Below are 17869 nucleotides of genomic sequence, written 5' to 3' on the forward strand. Positions count from 1 at the left end.
ATGTGTGTGTGTGTGTGTGTGTGTGTGTGTGTGTGTGTGTGTGTATATAGTACAGAGGTGTGTGTGTGTGTGTGTGTGTATAGTATAGAGATGTGTAGAGTATGCAGTGTACCGTGTAGAAATGTGTGTGAGTATATAGTGAAGAGCTCTGTGTAAATGGTATACAGTGTAAAGATGAGTGTGTGTGTGTATATAGTGTAGAGATGTGTGTGTCTATATAGTCTAGAGTGTGTGTATATAGTATATAGTCTAGAGTGTGTGTGTGTGTGTATAGTATAAATGCCAAATTCGGACTTTTTTTTTCCTGCGACACTTAGGGTCTGGATTATTTGGTGTGTATGGCTCATCTGGTGGGAGTGGCTAATGGGGCATGGCTTTCTTCTCAGAATTTCTGCATAGAAATAAACGAAAAAATTATCTGCACTAGTTGGCTGACAACTATGGTGGTCGATACTGTATCTCTCTCTGGTTATCTGGTTGTTTACAGGCAGGTGAAATCTCACTCTATTACTAGGGCGAGGTAATATGTGCTGACCACTGCTGGTAGCGGAAAAACTATCGTAGATAGTGCCACCTCAGTGCCCCTTATAGATGATGCTCCACACTGCCCCCAATAGATAGTTCCACACACTGCTTCCTGTAGATAAAAAAAAATGTCACAGTGCCCTTTTGTAGATAATGCCACACAGCCCCCTGTAGATAGTGCCACACAGACCATTTTTAGATAGCGCCAGAGTGCTCTCTGTAGATAATGCCACAGTACTCTCTGTAGATAATGCCACAGTACCCTCTGCGGATAATGCCACAGAACCCTCTGTGGATAGTGCCACACACCGCCACATAGATAGTGCCACAGTTCCCTTTGTAGACAATGCCACACCCCCCCCCCCCCCCCCCCCCCCGTAGGTAGTGCCATGCACACCCCCTTGTAGATAGCGGCACACACACACCCTTATGTGGATAGCGCCAGACACACCCCTTTATGTTGATAGCACCACACCCCCCAATATAGATAGCACCACACACACCCATGTAGATAGCGCCACACACGCACACACCCCCATGTATATAGCTCCACGCACACCCCCCATGTTGATAGTGCCACGCACACACACCCATGTAGATAGCGCCACACACACACACCCCTGTAGATAGCTCCATTGGGGCTCCCTCTAGGAGTGGAATCTCCAGCCAGAAGGTTGCCAATGCTCTGGCTGGGGATTCCTCTCCTGGAAGAGCACCTGTGTATACTATATACACATATCTCTACAGTATATACTATATACATACAAATCTCTACACTGTATACTATATACACACACATCTCTACACTATATTCCCACACATCTCTACACTGTATACTATATACACACATCTCTACACTGTATAGTATATAGACACACATCTCTACACTGTATACCATATACACACACATCTCTACACTGTATAGTATATAGACACACATCTCTACACTGTATACTATATGCACAGAACTCTACACTGTATACTTTATATACACACATCTCTACACTGTTTACTATACACCTCTACATTGTATACTATATATACACACACACACACACACCTCTACACTGTATACTATATTTATTCACACACATCTCTACACTGTATACTATATATATATATATATATATATATATATATATATATACACACACACACACACATGTCTACACTGTATACTTTATACACACATCTCTACACTGTACACTATATACACACATCTCTACACTATATACACACATCTCTGCACTGTATACTATATCATAGTTGCCAACAGTCCAGAACTTGCCATGACTATCCCGAATTTACAAAGACCGTCCCGACAAATTACTGTCCCGGACATGTCCCAGCAACTGCCTTATTCAATTTTCTCTGCGTCATCTGAAACTATACGCTCCCTACTCTTCCATTTACTCCTTGAGGAGCAGAATCCCCGTCCAGACCGTTGTCAACGCTCTGGCCGGGAATTTCTCTCCTGGAGAAGCCCCTGTCGTCATTGCCCATATATGGACAGTGACATCAGGGTCTCATCCTGGACCGGAATTCAGGGCCAGAGCGTTGCCGGAGATTCCTCTCCTAGAGGAGCCCCTGTTTATACTATATACACACATCTTTAGTCTGTATACTATATACACACACATCTCTACACTATATACTACTGCCACAATAAACATGTACTTGTCTTACCTCTCAGTCAGCTGATATTCCCAGCACTGAGGTTCTCTTCTCCCCTGCTCTAACATCGGCAATATGCAAATTAGCCATGTGCACTCACACAGGCTACAAGCAGCACACTGCATACAGCTATGACCACTTCCGGTCTTAGTGTCAACATCCGGTTTTGGTGCGTTTCACATGTGCGTTCCAAGCACGCCATGTGACTGCACAGCTGGATATATAACAGAGGGGTTTTCTGACTTCCCTGCAGTGCCTCACACAGCGGTTACCCGCCAATCTTACAGCGCCAGCCACGCAGGACCAGCATTGACTAAAGGTAAACTCCCTATACATAATTATGTGGTCTATTTGATAGCACATTTCGACTTCTTTATACTCTAGACAAGACTTTCCATTCCTAGATCCATCCACTGTTACGTATCTATTATATATCTCTTGGTTTGCTTGTATTTTCCTTTACCACCGTTTCAGATGATTACTATACATTGCTGATTATTACACATTTTCCACCAGCATTCTGCTATTGAACAATTATGTCTTATCTGATGACCTGCAAGCTCTCCGTGCAATTTATGATTTTTTTCTGTACAATACACACTGTTATATGCATAGCCGAATATCTATTATATAGGTGTGTTTCACTCAGTGAAAACTTTATTTTTTTCATTATTTGTTTGACCTGCAGTAACCTGTGTCACATAGATCTTACAGTACTGTGGCGGAACGGGTGATGGTTACAGGCATTGTACCCAAATAAAGGTTAAGCCTGCCGCAAACCGTCGCACTCCCGCCATCCGGGTGCCATAGCTTAGATGGCGCCCGGTGCTAGATGGGGATATGTCCCCTCAAACTGCATTACGTTATGTTTGATAACCAGTTGATTTATATATATTGTATTCAGTGCTGGTTCACTGTCCTCCCCTCTAGGGTTAATCTTATACTGTAGGAGAGTGAGTCACAGGCTGCAAGCAGGAACTTGTCTGAATGTAAATAAGAAAAAGGAGTGGGCAAGAGCAGAACGCACATGGCCTGATGCCTGAGGGAGGGGCGAGTGAGGGAGATAGTGGTGCTGTGTGAGATTTCAGTCAGTTGCTGTCCAGGAGAGGATGAGATAGCAGTGTGAGCTGCAGGCAGGGGCTATCTACCTCAGAGATGGTACCTGACCTAGGGACAGTAATAGAGGACAAGTGCTGGAGTCCCATCTAACTAAGGAGGATCTTGAGACACCCCAAAGGATGAAAGGTACAGTGGAGAGACCCCATAGTGAGGTAGCCTGTCACATCCAGCCCAGAGGGGAGAAGCAGCGGTGCATTGTTTCTGTGTGTGTCTGTCCCTGTTAATAAACGTGCCTCTGTGGCTTGTCCCCTGCTAATCTGTGTCGCCTGAATCTATCGCCCACATTCTCTTGGCGTAAACCGACCCCCACTGACCCGGTTTCGCCACAAGTACCCACTTACTACTGATATTGCTTCATATGAAGATTTATTTACATCTGTGATCTGTACATAATTGATTTTATTGCTACTGACGACATTGTGTACCACTCACTACGGAATCAATGATTATATAAATTTTGTTAATTCTATAGTGCCTGAGGAAGGTCAAGGTTTTGACCGAAACGTCGCACTGTCACTGGCTACAAATAAATAAATTATTTACTTGGATAAATAATTCCATATTGGTGTACATAGTACTTCTTTTCTCTACACTATATACTATATACACACACATCTCTACACTGTATACACGCACATTTCTACACTGTATACTGTATACTATATACAAACACATCTCTACACTGTATACTATATACACACACATCTCTACAGTGCATACTATATACACACACATCTCTACACTGTATACTATATACACACAAACATCTCTACACTGTATACTATATACACACACATCTCTATACTATCTACTATATATACAGACACATCTCTACACTATATACTATATACACACACACATCTCTACACTATATACACGCACATCTCTACACTGTATACTATATACAAACACATCTCTACACTGTATACTATATACACACACATCTCTACACTGCATACTATACACACACACATCTCTACGCTGTATACTATATATACACACACACACATCTCAACACTATACCATATATACACATTTCTACACTATATACTATACACACACCTCTCTACACTATATACTATACACACACATCCCTATACTGTATACTATATACACACACATATATCTCTCCACTGTATACTATACACACACATCTCTATACTATCTACTATATACACACACATCTCTACACTATATACTATATACACACACATCTCAACACTATATACACGCACATCTCTACACTATACTATATACAAACACATCTCTACACTGTATACTATATACACACACATCTCTACACTGCATACTATACACACACACATCTCTACACTGTATACTATATACACACACATCTCTACACTATACCATATACACACATCTATATACTATACACACACCTTTCTACACTGTATACTATATATACACATCTCTACACTGTATACTATATATACACACATCCCTACACTGTATACTATATACACACACATCCCTATACTGTATACTATATACACACACATATCTCTCCACTGTATACTATATACACACACACACACATCTATGCACTGTATACTATATCATAGTTGCCAACAGTCTCGAATTTGCTGGGACTGTCCTGAATTTACATACAGTCCTGGCAAATTACTGCCCTGGACGTGTCCCAGCAACTGCCTTATTAAATTTTTACTGCATACAATTGAGTATTATGGCAGCGCAGTAAACTATCTGCTCCCTGCTCTTCCATTCACTCCTTCAGGAGCAGAATCCCTGTCCAAAAAGTTGCCGACGATCTGGCCGGGGATTGTTGTTCTGGAGGAGCCCCTGACGTCACTATCCATATATGGACAGTAACGCCATAGGCTACCTCTAGGAGCGGAAATCCCGGCCAGAGCGTCGGCAAATCTCTGGATGGGGATTCCGCTCCTGGAAGAGTGGCAGAGGAAGGAGAGGATAGTTTTCTGCTCTGCCATAATACTCAATTGAATCTGCGATAAAATTGAATAAGACAGTTGCCGGGACAGTACCGGCAATTTCAGGACTGTTGGTAACTATGATATCGTATAAAGTGTAGAGATGTGTGTGTATATAGTGTACAGATGTGTAGATAGTATACAGTGTAGAGATGTGTGTGTATATATTGTAAAGCTGTGTGTGTGTATGTATGTGTGTATGTATGTATGTGTATATATATATAGTGGAGAGATGTGTGTGTATATAGTAGATATGTGTATACAGTGTTGAGGTGTGTGTGTATGTGTATATATATATATATATATATATATATTGTAAAGATGTGTATATATAGTATAGAGTGTATATAGTGTAGAGATGTGTGTATATAGTGTAGAGATGTGTGTGTGTATATATAGTGTATATGTGTATAGTATATGTGTACAGTGGCGTAACAACCGCTGTAGTAGCCATAGCGGCTGCTACGGGGCCCGCGGCATGAGGTGGCCCGTGCCGCCAGCCAGCAGGGGCCCCCCATACCCGGAGGCTCTGCTAGCAGCCGCTATGGCTGCTACAGCGGTAGCGACACCACATTCAATAGTGTCTGCATCCTTCGGATGCAGATACTATTGAACACTATGACAGAGCAGGGAGGTATCTCCCTAATGTATACAGTGGGGTAGCTCTAGGGGTCACAACGGTCGCAATTGCGACTCAGCCCCTAAACCTGGGGGGCCTGCAGGGCCCCCATAGCCACCCAGTGCTCACCGCGCTGGTTTCCGCTTCCTGAATGCTGAAGCAAGGAGCTGACATCTCCGTACTCCAGCATTCACTCTGCCGTGAGCGGCTCGGCGCAGGCAGGAGCGATGTAGTGACGTCATCGCCTGTCTGCGCCGAGTCACTCAGATGAGTAGGATCCGCCACCCGTCATGGGAACGGAGATAGGTAAGTAATTATGTTATTATTTTTCTATTAGGCACTATGGGGCATTATACTGGGTAGGGAAGGGGGGCTAATATGGTGGCAGCTATAGGAGAATTTTACTATATGGGGGGCATTATACTGTATGGGGGCATTATATTGTGGGGACAGCTATGGGGGCCTTATACTGTGGGAACCGCTATGGGGGCATTATACTGTGGGGACAGCTATGGGGGCATTATACTGTATGGGGGCATTATACCATGGGGACCGCTATGGGGGGCATTATACTGTATAGGGGGCATTATACTGTGGGGACAGCTATGGGGGCATTATACTGTGGGGGACAGCTATGGGGGCATTATACTGTGGGGGACAGCTATGGGGGGCATTATACAGTATGGAGGCATTATACTGTGGGGCAGTTATGGGGGCATTATACTGTGGGGACAGCTATGGGGGCATTATACTGTGGGGACAGCTATTGGGGCATTATACTGTGGGGACAGCTACGGGGGCATTATACTGTGGGGACCGCTACGGGGGTATTATACTGTGGGGACAGTTATGGGGCATTATACTATATGGGGCATTATACTGTGGGGACAGCTATAGGGGGCATTATACTGTGGGGACAGCTATGGGGGGCATCATAATGTATGGGGGCATTATATTGTGGGGACAGCTATAGATGGCATTATACTGTGGGGACAGCTATGGGGGAGCATTATACTGTATGGGCACATTATATTGTGGGGACAGCTATAGATGGCCTTATACTGTGGGGGCAGCTATGGGGGGTGCAGTATCCCAGAACTGGGAGTAAGGAGTGAGGATAAGCCGACACTTGTCACGGTGATGGGTTGACGGGTGTAACTACCCCTCCACGGTGGCCACTTCAGATATTGCTCCCCAGTTTGGTGCAGGGTAAGGAGGTCAAAGGGAAATAGAACTTGGATAGATTTGTTGTGACGCCAGTTATATATATATATATATATATATATATATATATATATATATATATATATATATAACCTGGGGATGAGCTGCTGTGTGGATGCAGGGCTGTGATGATAACCCACGGCAGAATATAACAAAGTCCACAGATATTGAGAGGTGCAGGGGTGGATGCACTGAAGCTGATATCTTCCCTCCCCAGTAAATGAATCCAGAGAAACAGGGGGTAACTTCGAAAAGCCAACTTACTTTACTTAGATGAACTTGCAGTGAAAGTATTGTACAGGCAGGCTGGATGTAGCAGCAGCATGGAGTACAGGCAGACTCATGAGATTCCTTTCTTCTTTCCTCAGATTAGTGTTCAGCCAACAGGTCAGTGGCGTAACTACCGCGCTAGCAGCCGTAGTTGCTGCTACGGGGCCCGGGGCTTGAGGGGGCCCGTGCCGCCAGCCGACACCCCCCATATGCCCGGTGGCGCCGCTAGTTGCCGTTATGGCTGCTACAGCGGTAGCGCCGCTACTATGGGGCCCGCGCCGCCGAGCCTCCAACAAGTATCCGGTCCAACAAGTATGGGCCGAGCGACACAGGCCCTCTCATGCCTGTAGGTGTCTCTAGCACCGGAGGGGGCCGCGGTGCTAGCGACAGCCAAATGCATGCATTAGCACTGAATGGCAGCGCATGTTCCGTGCCCGACCATCCAGTGCCTTACAATGACACTGATTGGCTAGCAGTGCGATGACATAATCGTGCCGCTTCCATGCTTGAAAGGTGCTGATTGACGGGGCAAGTCATTCTGCCCCGCCAATCAGCGTCATTGGATGACGCTCGTTCAGCTCCAGCAGACATGCTCAGAAGAGAGCATGTCTGCATCGCCAGTGAACAGTGTGGGAACGGGATCATGTGAGTATGTCAAGTTTATTTATTTTTTCTCATAAAACTGTGAGTGGCATTATTTATAGTGGGGCTATATCTACAGGGGGGGTCGTCTATATGTGGGCCACTATATACAGGGGGCTCTATATGTGGGTCACTATATACAGGGGGCTCTATATGTGGGACACTATATACAGGGGGGACTATATGTGGGTATGTGGGGCACTATCTGCAGGGGGGGTCTATATGTGGGGCACTATATACAGGGGGAGCTATATGTGAGACACTACAGGGGTGGGCTATATGTAGAGCACTATCTATAGTGGAGCTATTTTTTAGGGTACTTTCTATTGGTGTGGGCTATATGAGGGACACTCTATACAGGGGTGGGTTACCTGTGGGGCACTAGCAACAGGGTGGCTATATGTAGTGAACAGTCTACAGGAGTGGGCTATATGTGGGACACTATATACAGGGGGAGCTATATGTGAGACTATCTACAGAGGTGGGCTATACGTGGAGCACTATCTATATGGGAAGCTATATGTAGGGCAGCACGGTGGCTCAGTGGTTGGAACTATTGCCTTGCAGCTCTGGAGTCCATATGTGGGCACTATCTACAGGGGCTTCTATGTAGGACACTATCTACAGAGGCTCTATGGGGCTCACTATCTACAGGGGGCTATGGGGGCACTATCTACAGGTGGCACGGTGTGTGTTTGTGACCGTGTATGGTACTATTATAATCAGGGACACCGTGTATGGCGCTATTATAGTTAGAGGTGTAGTGTATGGTGCTTTATTATATTTAGAGTTGTTGAGAATTTTAACTTTGTTTATAGGTGCAGAAATGTTATAAATGTGAGAAGCTGAAGACATCTGAGCAGAAAACTGCAGAAATGGGTCATGGCCGGTAGAAATCCATCATAGATGTCTGGTCCGGAGGAAGAATAAAAGAACTAGAATCTGAGAGGTCACCGGTGAGTCACTTAATGTAAATGTTTATTCTGCCTCTAATCAGTATTGTAGTCATAATGTGATCTGCAGCGAGATGATGGGTGGTATAATATTTTTTGTGAAACTGCATCTCCCAGCATTTCCTTACCATTGTTCGGGTCATGCTGGGAGCTGTAGTTTTACGCCGTACAAACCTATACAGCAGGGGTTGCACTAAATTGAGCTGTATTTGTTCTGGTGTTGTATATATGTACTGATCTTGGTTCTGATGCTGTAAATAAGTATGAGATTGGTTTTGGTGCTGTATATATGTACTGAGCTTGGTTGTAGTGCTGTATTTATGTACTGAGGTTTGTTCTGGTGCTGTATTTATGTACTGAGGTTGGTTCTGGTGCTGTATATATGTATGGGCTTGGTTCTAGTGCTGTATATATGTACTGAGCTTTGTTCTGTTGCTGTATATATGTCAGAGCTTGGTTCTAGTGCTGTATTTATGTACTGAGCTCGGTTCTGGTACTGTATACATGTCAGAGCTTTGTCCTGCTCTTGTAATTATATAGGGTATATTTATAATAACAATATTGCAGGGCAGATGGTATTGTTCTCAATTCATTGTATATTTAATGGGAATCTGTCAGGTAGTTTTAACCCCTTGAATCACCACCATGCGGTAATACATGACCTGACAATATTTCCAAACGTTCCCTTGTATGTTTTTTTCAGATGCAGCAAAATCCTTCAAATCCACTTTTAAAACGGCGCACACTATATGCTAATTACTCATTAGAGGGTCACGGGGCGGTGCCGCTATGCTGAAGAGTCACATAGTCCTGCCTCCAAACCAACCTTTCCATGTTTGAGTGATATCTCCCTGGCTTATGCAACTTTCTCGGATTGCGCCATTGCCTTGTGGACTGTGTGGCACTATACACAAGGGGGAGCTGCGTGGCACTATACACAAGGGGGAGCTGTGTGGCACTATACACATGGGGGAACTGTATGGCACTATTTACAAGTGGAGGGCTGTGGCTCTAACTACAGGGGGCTGAGTGTAGCGCAATCTACAGGGGTCTGTGTGCTGCACTTTCTACTAAGGGGGGCTGTGAGCACTGTATACAAGGGAGTAGGGCTGTGTGGCAGTGGCGGATTATCATATGGGCGATTCGGGCGGCCGCCCGGGGCCCGAGGCTCCCAGGGGGCCCATGGCAGCCCGAACCGCACATTATCGTACAAAACTATTCAGCGCGCTAGCGCTGCTAATTTCCGAAGATGAGGAGGGGAGGAGCAGGGAATTGGCCGGGAAAGGGGTAGGACACGCCTCCCTGACAAGTGCGGGCGCCGCCATGAGTAACAGAACAGCGACGGACGGCTGTTCTGTTGCTCTAAAGCTGCAAGAGAAGACCCGGGCGGGCGTTCACCGGCGCTGAGGTTAGTCGGCTTATCCTCCTGCCCAACTGGTTCCCGACCGCTGGCTGTATTTTTACGGCCAGCGGTCAGGGACGGGTCCTTAAAACCCGAGCCATAGACTTTCTACGGCTCGGGTTTTAACTTGCTGCCCGCGCGATTCGGCAGCTGAATGTCTTCGAAAGATGCTTCTGTCTTCTCCTCAGGGTCCCCGGCAGTCACTGACAGCCGGAGACCCTGAGGAGAAGACAGAAGCAGCTTTCGCTGCTTCTGTCTTCTCCGATGTCTTCTTACACAGCGTTCAATGAACGCTGTGTATAGGAATAGAGACAGCAGCAGCGGCGCTGTCTCTATTCCTCCCGGTGATCATGTGACTGGTCACATGATCGCCGGGTGCCGTTACTAACATACTGCTGCTGGGTCTTACTAGACCCAGCACAGCCCTATTAGTGACAATCGTCACTATGAGAGGGCTGATTTCCCCTGTAACTGGGGCTGCTGTGCAGCTCCAGTTACAGGGGAAAAGATGGTGTAAAAGAAAGAAAAAAAATATATAAAGTTCCCCAAAGGTCTTTTTTGACCTTTGAGGAACAGACCATAGTAATAAAAAATAATAAAGTAAAGTGCAAAAAAAAATTAAATAATAAATACACATAAAATACCCACCCCAAAAAAAAACGTTCCCCCTCCCGCCAAACATTGTTGTAACGCTAGCGCTGACCCAATTACCCTAATATAGACATGTAATATATTAAAATTTACGGTAAACAATGACGATTACAAATAAAAGGTCTATTTTAGGGTAAAACTATGTTATTACCAAAAAAAATAGCTGAAACGTAAAAAAGCTTATTTTTTTTACTATTATTTTCAAACTTTATGAATAAAAATTCTAAAATAGCAAAAAAGTGTGCATAAAAACGATAAAAAAGGAAACCTGCATTGTCTACGGAAAAAAAACGTTGCAAAAATCACGTCTTTTTTTTTTTTCTTTTTATAAAAATGTGTGTTTGGTGCAACTTTGTAATTCCGTTTTATTAAAAAATATTTTCACTTTTTGAGATACAGCTGCTTTGTATCCTGTATCCGTCAGGTCAGCAGGACTGACGGGATCAGTGAAACGGGCCTTGCGCTAAATTATAATCTTAGATGTGATAGATTTGAGGTGGATCCTGCGTGTCACTGATCCTGTCATTCCTGCTGACCTGACGGATACAGGATACAAAGCAGCTGTATCTCAAAAAGTGAAAATATTTTTTAATAAAATCAATCACACACATACTAATATATATATATAAAATTATGATAACGTTTTTAAATGTGTACATAACCTTGTGGCACTATATACAAGGGGGAGCTCTGTGTGCCACTATATACAAGGGGGATATATACAAGGGGAGTGCTGTGTGGCACTATATACAAGGGGGATATATACAAGGGGAGTGCTGTGTGGCACTATATACAAGGGGGAGCGCTGTGTGGCACTATATACAAGGGGGAGCGCTGTGTGGCACTATATACAAGGGGGAGCGCTGTGTGGCACTATATACAAGGGGGAGCGCTGTGTGGCACTATATACAAGGGGGAGCGCTGTGTGGCACTATATACAAGGGGGGGCTGTGTAGTGCTATCCACAGTGGTATGTGTGTGGCGCTCTTTATAGGGGGGCTTTTTGGTGCTATTTACAAGAGGGGGAGGGCTGTGTGGCGCTCTCTACAGGGGGCTGTATGTAACACTCTCTACGGGGGGATGTGTGATATATAGAGGGGGCTGTGTATGGCGATATCTATGGGGGTGTGTAATATCTACAGGGGCTGTGTGTGGCACTATGTACAGGGGGCTGTGTGTATGTGGTGTTTTACAGTGTGTGGTATTATTATATTCAGGCGCGCAGTGTTTGGTGCTATTATATTTAGGGGCACAGTATGTGGCACCATGATAACTTTATTTTCGTTTATAGGTGTGGAAATGTTGGAAAAGTGAGGAGACGTCTGAGTGGCAAATTCTGCAGAAATGAGTCATGGCCGGGAGAAGTCGTCATGAGTGCTGGACCGGATGGAGAAGAAAAGAGGAAAAAACTACTAGAATCTGAGACGTCGTCACCTGTGAGTCACTAGATTTATAGAGAATCTGTCACCTCTCCTGACATGTTTATTATAGGAATCCTTGTATTTCACAAAAAGTCTGCAGTCCAGGACTGATAGACAATTCCCCTTGTCAGGAGGTTGTGTCCCTGCACAGTGTGATACTGTCAGTATGTAGGGACACCGCGCTGTGACAAGGGAAATCGTAACACTGTTAATGCTTGCCCAAAAAGGTAGTGTTAAAAATAGTTACGGCAGGGCGGCGGTGAGGAAGGGGGGCCCAAGTTTGGGTAACAGCCCAGGGCCCATGGTCTACTTAATCCGCCACTGCTGTGTGGCACTATATAAAGTGGGAGCTTTACAGCGCTAAATACAGTGGGGGCTTTATTGCGATATCTACAGGGGGCTGTATGGCACTATCTACAAGGGGGAGGTGGGGGCGCTATCTACAAATGGGGTGTTACACTGTCTATAGGCAGGGCTGTATAGCACTGTCTACAGGGGGGCTGTATGACACATTCTACAGGGGGCACTATTTATAAGGGGGGCTGGTGTGGCACCCGGGGGTGGGGGGGAGGGCCCGGTCAAGAGTTTGCTATGGGGCCCAGTCTTTCCTAGTTACGCCTCTGCAATAGGTCTTTGCTTCTCTAGCAGTTCAGCTGTAACTCTTTCTATCACTGTTAGATTTCTTTACTCCCTGACAATATGTCTCTATACACAGGGTTCTTTAGGAATTAGATGTCTCCCTCTGCAGAGACTAGCTCAGCATGCTTTTTCCTTTCTCACTCCACTATCTCTCTTCCCTCACAGGCTCATTAGTTAGGAGCTCTGTGATTGGCTGGTTGCTTCTCCAAAAACTTGTAATGCTTCCAGAGCATTCTACCCTGAGCAGGTTTAATTATTAACAAACCTTGTAAAGAAAGTAACCCTTTGAGCACTGCCTGCAATCACTTTACACAGATTGCAGTGGTAAAACATATCACATATACAAAATAGAGTGCATTCCTGCTTTCTGAAGACTCCACTTTGTGGAATACCACATGGGCATTATACTATGTGGGGGCAGCCATGGGGGACATTATACTGTGCGGGGGCAGCTATGGGGGACATTATACTGTGGCGGCAGCTATGGGGGAATTATACTGTATGGGGGACATTATACTGTGTGGACAGCTATGGGGGCCTTATACTGTATGGGGGACATTATACTGTGTGGACAGCTATGGGGGCATTATACTGGGGGGGGCAGCTATGAGAGGCATTATACTGTGTGGAGGCAGCTATGGGAGTCATTACACTGTGTGTTACCAGCTATAGAGAGCATTATACTGTGTGGGGGCAGTATGGGGGGCATTCTACTGTGGGGGCTGCTATGGGAGTATTATGCTGCATGGGGGCAGCTATGGGGCATTATGCTGTATGGGGCCATCTGTGTTGCCATTATCCTGTATGGGGGCATTATACTGTATGTGGCAGCTATGGGGGCATTATACTGTGTGGGCTAAATTGGGTGTGTATGGGCGGGGATTGGGTGGGATTAAAGGCGAGGCTTAAAAGAAAAAACAAATTGCCGCTGCGCGCTACATCGATTATCCCTCTTTGTGATGCTTGAAAGTATATCATAGTCTATAGGGGGGGGCTGTATAGCAATGTCTACAGGGGGGGCTGTATAGCACTATATGGGGAGGCTGTATAGCACTGTCTACAGGGGGGCTGTATAGCACTCTCTACAGGGGGGCTGTATAGCACTGTATTGGGAGGCTGTATAGCACTGTCTACAGGGGGGCTGTATAGCACTGTCTACAGGGGGAGCTGTATAGCACGGTCTACAGGGGGAGCTGTATAGCACTGTCTACAAGGGGCTGTATAGCACTGTCTACAGGGGGGCTATATAGCACTGTCTACAGGGGGGCTGTATAGCACTGTATGGGGAGGCTGTATAGCAATGTCTACAGGGGGGGTTGTATAGCAATGTCTACAGGGGGCTGTATAGCACTGTATGGGGAGGCTGTATAACACTGTCTACAGGGGGGGGCTGTATAGCACTGTATGGGGAGGCTGTATAGCAATGTCTACAGGGGGCGCTGTATAGCACTGTCTACAGGGGGGTTGTATAGCAATGTCTACAGGGGGGTTGTATAGCAATGTCTACAGGGGGCTGTATAGCACTGTATGGGGAGGCTGTATAGCACCGTCTACAGGGGGGATGTACAGCACTGTCTATAGGGGGGGCTGTACAGCACCGTCTACGGGGGAGTTATATAGCACTGTCTACGGGGGGGGCTGTAAAGCACTGTCTACATGGGGGCTGTATAGCACGGTCTACAGGGGGTTGTATAGCACTGTCTACATGGGGGGCTGTATAGCACAGTCTACACGGGGACTGTATAGCACCGTCTACAGGGGGGGCTGTATAGCACTGTCCACAGGGGGGCTGTATAGCCCTGTCTACAGAGGGGCTGTATAGAACTGTCTACAGGGGGCTGTATAGCATTGTCTACAGGGGGGGGGCTGTATAGCACTGTCTACAGGGGGGGCTGTATAGCACTGTCTACAGGGGGGGCTGTATAGCACTGTCTACAGGGGGGGCTGTATAGCACTGTCTACAGGGGGGGCTGTATAGCACTGTCTACAGGGGGGCTGTATAGTACTATATGGGGAGGCTGTATAGCACTGTCTACAGGGGGAGCTGTATAGCACTATTTACAGGGGGGCTGTATAGCACTGTCTAAAGGAGGGTGATATATGGCACTATTTACAGGGGGGCACTATCTACAAGGCCAGGCTGTGTGTGGCACCTAGGGGAGGGGGGCCCAGTCAAAAGTTTGCTATGGGGCCCAGTGTTTCCTAGTTATGCCCCTGGATGTGTGTATATAGTGTAGAGCAGTGTGTATATAGTGTAGAGCAGTGTTTATATAGTGTAGAGATGTGTGTGTATATATAGTGTAGAGCAGTGTGTATATAGTGTAGAGATGTGTGTGAATATAGTATACAGCAGGGGTCCCAAGCACGCGGTCCGCGGGCCGCATGCGGCCCCAGGTTCTGTCATTTGTGGCCCGCGGGACACAGAGCCGCTGGTATCGGCTCTGCCCCGAGATTCTGAAGTTCCCTGACATCGCTGTCCACATATGAACAGCGATGTCTGGGGCTTCCCCAGAGCCGGAGTCCTGTGCAGAGCGCTAGTACAGGCTCTGCTCCGGGACTCTGTGGAATTCCCTGACATCGCTGTCCATATATGGACAGTATGTCAGGGTCTTCCCCAGAGCCGGAGTCCCGTGCAGAGCGCTAGTACAGGCTCTGCTCTGGGACTCTGTGGAATACCCTGACATTGCTGTGTGTCAGGGTCTTCCCCAGAGCGGAGTCCCGGGCAGAGCGCTAGTATCGGCTCTGCTCCGGGACTCTGTGGAATTCCCTGATATCGCTGTCCATATATGGACAGTGTGTCATGGTCTTCCCCAGAGCGGAGTCCCGGGCAGAGCGCTAGTATCGGCTCTGCTCCGGGACTCTGTGGAATTCCCTGACATCGGTGTCCATGCGGCAGCATCTACAGAGGGCACTGCGGCAGCATCTACAGAGGGCACTGCGGCAGCATCTACAGAGGGCACTGCGGCAGCATCTACAGAGGGCACTGCGGCAGCACCTACAGAGGGCACTGCGGCAGCAGCTACAGAGGGCACTGCGGCAGCAGCTACAGAGGGCACTGCGGCAGCATCTACAGAGGGCACTGCGGCAGCATCTACAGAGGGCACTGCGGCAGCATCTACAGAGGGCACTGCGGCAGCATCTACAGAGGGCACTGCGGCAGCATGTACAGAGGACACTGCGGCAGCATGTACAGAGGGCACTGCGGCAGCATCTACAGAGGGCACTGTGGCAGCATGTACAGAGGACACTGTGGCATTATCTAGGGGGGTGTTGCATTATCTACAGAGGGCACTGTGGCATTATCTACAGAGGGCACTGTGGCAGTATGTACAGAGGATACAGTGGCAGCATCTACAGAGGGCACTGCGGCAGCAGCTACAGAGGGCACTGCGGCAGCATCTACAGAAGGCACTGCGGCAGCATCTACAGAGGGCACTGCGGCAGCATCTACAGAGGGAACTGTGGCAGCATCTACAGGACACTGTGGCAGCATCTACATAGGACACTGTGGCAGCATCTACATAGGACACTGTGGCAGCATCTACAGAGGGCACTGTGGCAGCATCTACAGAGGGCACTGTGGCAGCATCTACAGAGGGCACTGTGGCAGCATCTACAGAGGGCACTGTGGCAGCATCTACAGAGGACACTGTGGCAGCATCTACAGAGGACACTGTGGCAGCAGCTACAGAGGACACTGTGGCAGCATCTACAGAGGGCACTGTGGCAGTATGTACAGAGGACACTGGCATTATCTAGGGGTGTGTTGCATTATCTACAGCGGGCACTGTGGCATTATCTACAGAGGGCACTGTGGTAGTATGTACAGAGGATACTGTGGCATTATCTAGGGGTGTGTTGCATTATCTACAGAGGGCACTGTGACATTATCTACAGAGGGCACTGTGGCATTATCCACAGAGGGCACTGTGGCATTATCCACAGAGGGCACTGCGGCAGCATCCACATTGGGAACTGCGGCAGCATCTACAGGACACTGTGGCAGCATCTACAGAGGACACTGTGGCAGCATCTACAGAAGACACTTTGGCAGTATGTACAGAGCACACTGTGGCATTATCTAGGGGTGTGTTGCATTATCTACAGAGGGCACTGTGGCAGCATCTACAGAGGACTCTGGCAGCATCTACAGAGGGCACTGTGGCAGCATCTACAGAGGACTCTGTGGCAGCATCTACAGAGGGAAATGTGGCAGCATCTACAGGACACTGTGGCAGCATCTACGTAGGACACTGTGGCAGCATCTACAGAGGGCACTGTGGCAGTATGTACAGAGGACACTGTGGCATTATCTAGGGGTGTGTTTCATTATCTACAGAGGGCACTGCGGCAGCATCCACAGAGGGCACTGCGGCAGCATCCACAGAGGGCACTGCGGCATCATCCACAGAGTGCACTGTGGCACTATCTAAAAAGGGGCTGCCCAATCTTGACATATTATTATAGTAATGATGTATTATTATAGTAATGTATTATTATTATTCTAGTAATGACATATTATTATTATAGTAATGTATTATTATTATTATTATTATAGTAATGTATTATTATAGTAATGTAGTATTATTATTATAGTAATATAGTGTTATAGCAGTTCAAATAACTAACAATAATTTTGTATTGTATCAAATTTGAAAGTAATGCGGTCCGTCAACTTCCCATTTTTTTCTATATGTGGCCCACTTACTCGGCCATGTTTGAGACCCCTGGTATACAGTGTGTGTATATAGTGTAGAGAT

At 46.7% G+C, this 17869-nt stretch overlaps 1 protein-coding gene across 1 annotated transcript in view; it reads left to right on the forward strand.

The window, feature by feature from the left end:
* Positions 1 to 17869, forward strand: part of LOC142663007 (uncharacterized) — a 65240-nt gene that overhangs the window by 33202 nt on the left and 14169 nt on the right. The window lies entirely within an intron of this gene.

Source organism: Rhinoderma darwinii, chromosome 11 (assembly GCF_050947455.1).
Source record: "Rhinoderma darwinii isolate aRhiDar2 chromosome 11, aRhiDar2.hap1, whole genome shotgun sequence".
Lineage (NCBI taxonomy): Eukaryota > Metazoa > Chordata > Amphibia > Anura > Rhinodermatidae > Rhinoderma > Rhinoderma darwinii.